The 10,816-nt window shown below is 34.8% G+C and overlaps 1 protein-coding gene across 3 annotated transcripts in view; it reads left to right on the top strand.

The window, feature by feature from the left end:
- The first annotated feature begins 698 nt into the window (after positions 1 to 698).
- LOC127939004 (filamin-A-interacting protein 1-like) overlaps positions 699 to 10,816 on the top strand; it is a 29,223-nt gene continuing 19,105 nt past the window's right edge. For 2 of the 3 annotated variants that reach the window (XM_052535977.1, XM_052535974.1), the window contains exon 1: positions 700 to 1,101. The gene's annotated coding sequence lies outside the window, so the exon portion shown is untranslated. Of the gene's footprint in view, positions 1,102 to 10,816 lie in introns of all 3 variants that reach the window. The other variant, XM_052535976.1, reaches the window with a different exon arrangement.

Raw genomic sequence — 10,816 nt, 5'->3', positions numbered from 1 at the left:
TCAATATTTATATAAAAATTATATATTGGTAAAAAAAAAGGTATAAATTCTAAAGACATTTTTTTAATCATTTTTATAATTTGTAAATATATTTTAAATATGATAAAATATTTAAATTGGCATGCATTAATTGAGAGCAGTGCTTAAATTAAGCTAAGCATGAGCAATTTACAAAAAATTAGCATTTTGCATTTAGTATATTTTTACAGTTTTAATACTATTTATACATATATTATATATATTTTTTTTAACAATAAGTTAAATGCAGTACATTACATTTTTACAGGATGTATAAATATTTTATTCTGCATAAGGAAAATTTTGTTGTATGCATAAATACATACATTAATGTATGCACAATGTATTTATTTATAAAAATGACAGTAAAGACATTTATAAAAGATGGGGTGAAATGTGACCTGGACATGTTCTTTGTCAGATTAATCCTGATATGCTCTCAGATATTAGTTTTCGTCCCTACACTGTTTCCCCTTCAGCCACCAGTGTCTGATCTACCTGACATAGAAAGTTGATTTCTATCCCAGCAACTGCTCAGGATGTTATGAGAGTCTTTTCCTCATTTGGCAGAATACTGTAGTCCAGCTGTCAGCAGGGTTCACAGACGTCTGTTTCAGCTGCTAAACGCTATGAGAGACTGAGCGCATGAGTTAAAATTAGCTCTTAGTCGACACAGAGCTTCACGTCAGGACATAAGAAGAGTGGGGTCTCTTCAGACACACTAAACTGTTTCTTTACCTTGTCCAGGACGTTAAATAGGCAGATTCGGATTGATATTAACCGGATCTGGCTGTCTCTACCTCTCTTCTTATTGGTCATTCTCTCTCTCTCTCTCTCTCTCTCTCTCTCTCTCTCAGACTTGCATTGAGGACAGCACAGTTCTCACAGACCGCTAGAGCTCGGACAGTCTCAGCAGAAACAGAAGACCGAACCGCAAGAAGGAGCGCTTTTGTGATGCTTTATTCCAGGAACAGATGGACATTGAAGTGGACATTTCTTTTGACACGTTTTTGAAGTCTTTGCTGACTTTAACACAAAGTCATCTGTGAACGGATACCCGTAACTTGGGACCATAACAAAAGGGTATGTTGTGCACCTCAAAAAAAAAAAAAAAAAAAAAAATCATATTATGTTTTTAATATTTTAAAGGAGAAACTAAGTGTTTTTGTAATCCTGTTGATATACTGTATATATACAGTTATTGGTTTATCTGTGTGTGTGTGTGTGTGTGTGTGTATTCAAACACACAAACATACATATATTTAAATGTATAAATAGTATAACATTTAAATATCTATTAAATTGGACACACACACACACATATGTATATTGTAATTAATAAACTAAATTACATATAAAGTACATAAATGTCATTTTATAAAACTATATACATCTATATGTATGTAATTTGACAATTTTTATTTATTTATTAATTACAATTAAGTGATACTTTAATTTTGAATGTTTTATCATATGTTTCTTTTTTAATTTTTGCTTTTTTGTTCATTATTTTGCCATAACCCATTTAAAATTAGCTGAGAAGCTTATAATCGACAGGTTTCGTTTGTGCCAACTTACCCCATATAGTGTGATGACATCAGATTTATGATTTTTGATATGGATAAAAACAATAATAATAAAAAAAAAACATTTATTTTTACATTGCAAGAGGCACTTGAGCCATATCTAGAGACTTGGGGGAGTGATTGAGCCATATTTAACTTGGTCCAGTAAAAACCACCTGGTAAATAGATAAATCAATTAACACCAGACAGCAATGCCCACTCGCAAGTTATTTCTGCAGGAAGTATGACAATGTGATTTTATTTGTGTTTATGTGCACACGGTGTCCATGTAACTGAGATATTTCTCTGAATCACTGAGTAAGGGCAGCTTTCAGGAAGCGCTTCATCAGATTGCACTTAGCGATATTATTCCTCTGACACGGGCTCACGGGAGACGGCTGGCAGCATTACAGCACTCTGAAGTCCTCAGTGACAGAGCTGATGTCTGAAATCAGCCTGTGTGACTCAGTATTCTCTCTGGATTTAGGCTCTGTCTAAACATTTCAGCTTTGTGGTGGAAAGAGAAAAGAGAAAAGCTGCTTGTGTTTAGGCTCACATTGCATTTTGCAAATAATGTTGGAATCTGAGCATGTGCATTGTCATACTGATGAGGCACCACACAGTAATGTTGTTCATTATCTTGGAAACGGCATGGCCCAGTAAAGAATCATCGGCTGGAGTTAGAGTCTGAACTAATGACCTGACGCGATGCGATAAGACACGGTGCATGACATCAGCGCTCGAATTCTGCACCGCCATCTGAGAAACAACAACGAGCTCGCACTCACACCATCAGTTCTCGCTGTCGTCATGACAACAAAACAGAGGCCGTTTGTTTAGATGGTTTGTTTAGTTCGTTCAAACGTGTTTAGTTTATTTTGAACAAAAAGCACGTAGGTTCTAAATGTCAACTTACATCACTGTTTACTGAGTTTACTAAAACATGCACTTACTAAAAAGTACACGCTTAGGACATTTTTTTTTTTTTTTGTGCAATGGCATATATTAACTGTGTCATAGTTTTGTAAACGGAGGTACCATGGTATTTTTTGAAGTATGATATAAGTATGTGTATGGCACCATGGCATGACCAATGCACATTGTGATACCATGCTATATGAAAAAGCAATAACTTTGAAATATAGTACATACCAAAGTAAATGTGTTTGGGCTTGTACTGTATACCATGGTATTCTCTGCAGTTCCCTTGAGTATTATTTACTGTAGTTTGAGTATGATACACTACTGTTTAGTTTTTTTCCAAATATATTCGTTTAAAGAAATTAATACTATTCATCAAGGATTCATTAAGTTGATCAAAATTTACAGTAAAGATATTTATAATAATTATAATACTACAAAGTATTTCTGTTTCAAATCAATGCTGTTATTTTCATCCAAAACAATACTCATCAAAAAAAGAAATATATATATATGTATATATCATGGTTTCCACAAAAATATGCAGCAGCACAACTGTTTTCAACAATAATAAGAAATGTTTTTGAGCAGCAAATCATAATATTATACTGATTTCTGAAGATCATGTGACACTGAAGACTGGAGAAACGATGCTGAAAATTCAGATGTGCATCACTGGAATAAATTACTTTTTAAAATATATTCACATAGAAAATAGTTATTTTAAATGGTACTAATATTTCACAATCTCACAGTTTTTTGCTGTATTTTTGATCAAATAAATGCGTGTGTGTTTGGTTTTAAAGGAGCTGTTGCATCTGAGCTGTGACATCGGGTATGTGCCAAATGTTAAACTCTTCACCTGTTAGTACTCAAGACTGTATAGCGTCAGTCTTCACTTCTTCGGGAATGGTGTGTGTCTCTAAAAATGACACAGACACAGAATTAACATTATATCAGTTCAGTCAAAGCAGGCTGTGTGGTGAGGTCATCTCTCTGCTGCAGCCCACAGCTATAGTCAGGAAAAAAACAAGGCGGTGAGCCAAAAGCATTACTGCAGACGCTGAGAGATCTGGGGTCACTCGTGGCCTTGTGCTTTCTGCAAAACTCTTCCAAAGCAGCAATCTTGGATATTGTTTTTTTTTTTTCTGATGGATTAGTTGTGACATAGTATTAATTACTAATTTGATGTTTAGTTTATTCTTTAATCCAAAGTGATTTGAGTGCACTTAAAGAAACAGTTCACCCAAAAATGAAAATATGTTGAAAATGTTGACGCCATCAAAGATGTAGATCTGGAGAAATGCAGCATTGCACTACTTGCTCACCAATGTATCCTCTGCAGTGAATGGGTGCCGTCAGAGACAACAGGGGAAGGACTTTTCACTGGAGGAAGGGTTATTATGGATTATGCAAGAATATTTTGGCCAGAAGTAATGATTTGTGATGTTTTTATCAGCTGTTCAAACTCTTAATCTGACGGCACCCATTCACTGCAGAGGATCCATTGGTGAGCAAGTGATGCAATGCTACATTTCTCCAAATCTGTTCCCATGAAAAACAAACTCATCTAAATCTTGGATGGATTGAGGGTGAGAACATTTTAATTTTTGGGTGATCTGTTCCTTTAAATCTCCCAAATGCTATTAACTTTTGTCTTCCTGGTCTTCTTGAGGACAGTCATATATAATTTTTCCAGCATAAAAAAAAAAAAAACTATAGTACCATAATAAATTCTGTTAGTGTGATACGAGAGTTGAATCACTTGAACTTATTTCCTCCGTCCTCTGTTTTACTGTATGAGGGAAATGACATCATCTTCCTTCCATCAGAAAGGCATCTGTTCATCTGGTCTTTTGTCCACTGTGACCGACGATCGGAGCAGATCCATGCGGCCATATGAAAACATGTTTATCAGTAACATTTGCTCATCAATCACATCCGTGCAGGACAAAGGAGATCGCTGTGATATAAATGAGTCCCAAAGCGTGTATGAAGCTAACACTGAAGTCATTACACGTCGAGTGTTTCTCATTCTGGGTCAGCAGATGTCTTTCTGCAGAGCTATTCCTGAGAAAATGCACGTCATTTTGCATCACAGCAATCTTTTCTGACCGTAGGTCATTCTTTCAGGATTTTTTGCTTTTATGCTATTGCACAAATTTGGATTAGTATTCATTTCCAAATCCCTATCCTGAGACCATTTCCAACTCTAAACCCCTCGTGGAGAGTTCAAGATATTTTCACTTAACTCAGCACATTTCTTTTTTCTTTTGTTTCATTTTTTGCTTTCTGGACTGTTTTTTTTTTGTTTGTTGTTGTTGTTGTTGTTTTTTGTAGCAGAATGCAAAATATACAAATATTCCAAAAGTTCATGATTGCATCTATCTATACATTTATATCTAGCCATCCATCCAGTATTCTATTCTTTCACCCATCTATCGATTCATCCATCTTTTGTTATTCCATTCTGTCGTTTCATCCATCCACCCACCCATCCATCCACTGGATCCAGATTAGCGGTCAACAAATATGGGTTTTTGACGGTCATTTGTAAAACTATAGATAATTGGTGATACAGCTTTTCAAAGTAGCATTACTTAACATTACTAACCCCAAATTACTCTGAATTATTGTTCTGCATTTACCACTGAATGTTATATATTGCTGGACAGCGTTCTGGATACTTGAGCTGCTGCATTCCGTTACATGTATACTTAACTGAATAAAGGCCGTTCATCCTGTATATGATTATTATGAGATAATGACTGGCTGTATTTTACCTCTTAAGTGGTATTTAGGAGAGTGGGCTCTCTAATGTCAATCAGAGAGGCACAGAGGTGATGCTCTTGAACTCTCACCTAAAGCGCAACTCCACATTTTCATCATGTGCCATTTTAAACCTGGCTGTAGTTTATGATTCCTATTTTTATATGCTCTCTTCAACCTCTCTGTGTCTCTCTCACTCTCTCCTTCCCTTGTGTGACATCAGGTCACATTTATTAGATTAAGGCCGTGGTCCTCATCATGCCAGCGCTGGACGGCTCATCACTCACATGCTTGTTGAATGACAGTTTGTGCTCTGAATTACTCTGAGCACTTACTTACAATAGTCAGATGTGTTGTTTCTTTTTTACATTATGTTTTTATAGGACTATAAACACTTTAAAATGCATTTATGCATTTTGTCAGATGCTTTATCAGCAACTGCATTGCATTCAAAATGCACTTTTTTTTTTAAATATCATATTCCATAGCCAGTTGAAGAACGTGCACTCGTGAATCATTCAATCAGAGCAGGAATGTGTGTTTAGATAGTGAATATAGGTAACTTGTTTTGATGCTGACTTTGACTTAAAGTGCATTCAGGCACAAATAGCTGGTGTGCACTTGTGATATGGCTATTTTTAGCGGCTCACACTACAGGAAGGTACAGGAGGAAATGGCAGATGGTCAGAGCTTGGTCTGATGCACGAATGTTGTAGGTAGTGTTGTATTTCTGATGAGAACTTGACTGGAGCTGTAAAGGGAAGATGTTACAGAGGAGTATTCCTGATGTTGGTCAAAGTGCATTCTGCTACTCATTTCACTATCAGTTTTTTCTCATGCATTAAGAGCAATGGACAGACATTTGATTGCAAGTAAAAATCACACTCTTAACAAGAATTTAGTCTAATTTTCCATTAGAACATCCAAAAATGATGTTGCATTCAGTATTTAAGTAAGACTTATTTTCAGTTATTTGTGTTACTGTACTTTTTGTTTTAAGTGTAAACAAACTCTGTCATGCAATCCAATCCACTTTATTTATATAGCACAATTTAAACAAACAGAAAGGTTACCAAAGTGCTTTACAGAGATGAAAATACAAAACAAACATCAAAACTAACAGCGATAACGAAGACCACAACAGCTCTTATGCGGAGTCAAAAGCCAGGGAATAAAAATGTGTTTTTAAACGAGATTTAAAAGTGTTTTTCTGCTTGTCAAGTTAAATTCACTATCAATTTTAATGCCTAGATTGGTCACTACTGGCTTTACATATTTCTGCAGGGACCCAAGGTTTATGGGAGTGGAGTCACAAACCCAGCTGGGTCCAAACACAATGATCTCAGGTTTTTCTTCATTTAAATTAAAAAAATTAAAAGACATCCAGGTTTTAATATCCTTGAGACATTCAAGTAACAGAGTCAGAGAACCGTTTGCATCTCTTCTCAGTGGTAAATAGATTTGCGAGTCATCAGCTTAAAAATGGTAAGAAATACCATGTCATATATAAGATAAAAAAAAAATCTTAATGTGCATGCTACTTTAATTATTTTTAGTCATTTTAACTGAAAAAGTAGTCAAGATGATACATTAAAATCAATGTAGCAGTGTAAAGCTTTAAAATGAATTCCTTGTTTGGGAACAATAAAAACACAGACATTTGACTGTTGGTATACAAGTAGAAATCCTATTTTAACAAGCATTTTAATCTAGCTTGACGAGAAAATGAAAATCATCCTAAAAATGTAATTACATTGTACAATATTAAGGCATCAGAGCGTGTATTTATTCTTACTGCACCGCTCGTTTTAACTATAAAATCTGCCATGTTTAAAGGGACACTAAGTAGGAATTACTCCCATCTAGTGGTGAAATTGTATTTTGCATTCAAACTAATTTTGCTCTCCTGCGCCTCGCTTTTTCAAATGCGCGTTGCATCTACGGTAGGCGATATGTACCAAAAAGCTTTGACGGGATGTTTCTAATAGCACTTCGTCGAGTTTTCCTTCAGGTGAACAGGTGTGTTATTTCAAACAAACTGCAACATGACAACTAACAAACGAATGTTACAGTATGAATTACTGACTGTGGAAAACATGAAATATTGTATTTAGTAGTTATGTCTAATTTATTCGTTATATTTTCTGAATTATATGCATTGTTAGATATAAAAAAAATATTATAATATAGACTGTAACACTGACTTACCTGTCGAGGAGAAAACTGGCCACTTCAGCGTCTCTTTTGAAATCTTTATCAAGCATTAGCTCTTTCCACCTAGAAAAAGCTTCCCCGACATTAACTCTTGTTTTCTGTAATCTACGGTCACGTTTCCTTTTACGTTCTATTTTTGACTGTTTTGGCGACGATGTTTTCTTCTCCTGTGGCGCGGCATATGTATGGTCCATAATAAGAATGCAATCCAGACTTTTAAACTTGCCGGTGCAGTTTCAAGCGCCTCTCACTGCTCTGCACCTGCGTTTCTGGCTCTGACCGAAAACGCGCTGTGGAAACGCGCTGGCTTAGTACTTTTTGTCCCTCTCTGCTATTATAGTTTTGCAAGATGGCGGAACTACATGGAAGCCTCCGTCGACCTACCCGTCCCATGTATATAAAGATAATAAATTCTTCATTTACGAGGATTAGTTTAAACATTGGCATAGGTATTTGTACACCATTGAGGGCATATTTATGAATAAAAATATTGATTTTAGATAATAAAATACCTAAAAAGTTACTTATTGTCCCTTTAAGAGGCATTAGTCCTCTTGTACCTGTATCTTGTTTTAAGGATTTGTGGACATTTCAGCTGGAAAACAAGCCCAAACAACTCATTAAAATTGAATTGCAGCGTATATTGAAATGCATTAACGTGGACAGCAGTCTAAAAGTGCTCTGAGCTGCCACTGATCTCTCGAGGAGACACATCTCGTTTTCTCTCCCTCAGAACAAACATTTGAGAAGAAGGATGCACACCTTTTTTGCATTCAGCTGAACATGCCATTGAGAAACCAATGAGATATTTAAGACATTGGTTTTCAATTCATCTGGGTTAATTTCAACTTTCCAGGAATTTTTCAGACATTTTCTAAAAATAAAGCAAGGTAAATCCTTCATAATAATAATGAATACAAACATATGCACCTAATTCTCTCTCTCACAGAGGGCAGGAACAAACAGTTCTGTGTCTGATGTGATCAAATAATGACCATGACCTTACTTCTGGCAATCATGTGATCATCTCAAACACAGCGCGTCAGTCTGAGAGTTTGTCTGCCCTTATTTAGTCACAGTCCTCCAGCTTTCACACGGCTGAGATGCACTCGGACGTTTCCCTCAAGATCTGGAGATGGGTTCAGGACTGTCTCTCTGTTTGGTGGAGGATGGGGAGGAAATATTTGCACAAATGTCATCAACTTCCATTATGTTATTTAACTCTGGTTGTCTAGTTGAGGTTGATGTTAGAAGTGGGTTGAAACCAATGTATTTAATCCATCCATGCATCCATTCATGCATGTATGTCTGTTTGCATTTCTATTTAATTCACTGTTGGTTTTACTAATGCATGCCAGTGTTGTTATGGTTAAAAAAATAAATAAATAAATAATAGACAGATCGATAAATATATTTAAAATTCAAACAAAATAAAATATTCGATGAAAACCTAAATATTATGTGTTAAAACCTATAACAAAATTAGAAATGATGCCTTGGCATATAATTGAAATAAGTTTAAGTTAAAATATTAATAACTGAAATGGAACTACAACTACAGTTGAAACTACAACTAAAAAAAAAAATTAAACTATTAAAAAATTTAATGAATAAAAATGACAAAAGCATTGTTGTTACTTTAGTGGCAGTTCCACTAGTGCAGGTCAGTTTTGTTATAGTTAACTAAAACTATGAAAAATATTTCTTTTTAAAATAAAACATGAAATATGTAATGTAAATATTAGATGAAAAATGTAAACTAAAAAGTGTCGCCATGGCATGTAACTGAAAGAAGTTTAAACGAAAATCTTAAAATCACTAACTGAAATGAAATAAATAAATAAAAACTCTATAAATATTTGTAAAAAGTTGACAAAATCATATAAACAAAATTAAAATGAAAACTAAATAAGAATACAAATAAGTATATAAATAATACTTCAAAACCTTTATTTTTATTTTTCGTCCCCTTGGAATTAGTAGGTTCTATCTTATTTTTGTCAAAATTTTGTTATTCCCATATTGTTATTCTGTGACAACTTATTTACAATATGTGCTAATTTTTTTTTTTTTTGTGTTGTATACATTATTGGATTTTTATTTAAAAAACAATAAGGTTCTATCTACACAGTCGAATGGAATGCAAAAGCTTTGAAGCTCGATATCTCAAAACTACTCGGAATGCAGATAGAACCTTATAATTCCAAGGGGACGATTTGTAATATATATATATATATTTTTTAATAGATAAATAGTTAATTTAATTCATTTATTGTGTTTAATCTTGTGAAATATGCATGCACCTAATAATATGCATGAGCCGGTTTTCATGAACCCAGATGTAGCCGTTAACAAAGAATGTGCCGGTGTTTGAGTGTGTATCCCTGTGCATCGAGCTCCAGCAGTATCCATTACTAAATATAAAGGAAGTGCCACAGATGCTTGCCCACCTCAGATGAATCTGAGGAATTAATTATCACCGGCGCTCATTCAGTTTAAATTTCCCAGGAGGCATGCGTGTAACAAAACCGATAGCTGTGATGTTAAAAAAGCTCGATCAGATCCTCCTGAGCACAAGTGCGTCTCTCGCTATAAATACTGCTCAGTTTCAGCAAGGAGCAGCTGCGTGAAGCTCTTCAGCAGCGAGGTGCATATTCTCAGAGTAAATATAAGACAAACTCTCATTTATATCTCCCAGCTGCCTCGTCTCCAATAATAACACAGCTAAGGTCACCCTGAATCTCTCAAGCATAATCCAAGTTAAAAATACACCCGTCTCGAGTCAGAGAATAGAGGTTTGGGAAAAACTCCAGGAGTTTGAACTCTCATCTGAATTGCTGTTTGGGACGACATCAGTCTGTCAACAGCTTCTGGACAGTTTTTTTGGAGGGCATAATGAACGTCTGTGTGTATACACGCTCTGTCATTGCTATTTGGGACAGCGATTGAATGTCATAACAGAAGCACAACAAATCAAAGTCACCATCGAAATGAAAACACTCCCATGGCCACAACACGCTTCTATTAATAACACAAATGCTTTCTGCAACAATTAGTCTGCCAGGGATTTCCCGTCTTTGCTTACTTGCTGGTTTCATCAGATTCACTTCAGACTTTGTTCAAAAGCCTGAGATCAACATATTGATTAGTAATGTTTATACAGTTTTTTTTCTATTATTATTGGAATAATATAATATATACTGTGTATACTGTAAATATTATAGTTTAGAATCATATTTTTCATTTAATACTGTTAAATTACTGTACATATTCAATCTGAAATAATTTTATATATTATAATTAATATATATAAAACAATATAAATAGTA

The sequence above is a fragment of the Carassius gibelio genome, chromosome A20 (assembly GCF_023724105.1).
Source record: "Carassius gibelio isolate Cgi1373 ecotype wild population from Czech Republic chromosome A20, carGib1.2-hapl.c, whole genome shotgun sequence".
NCBI classification, from domain to species: Eukaryota; Metazoa; Chordata; class Actinopteri; order Cypriniformes; family Cyprinidae; genus Carassius; species Carassius gibelio.
Note: the sequence above shows the minus strand (reverse complement) of the source record. Positions and strands in the feature narration are given on the sequence as shown.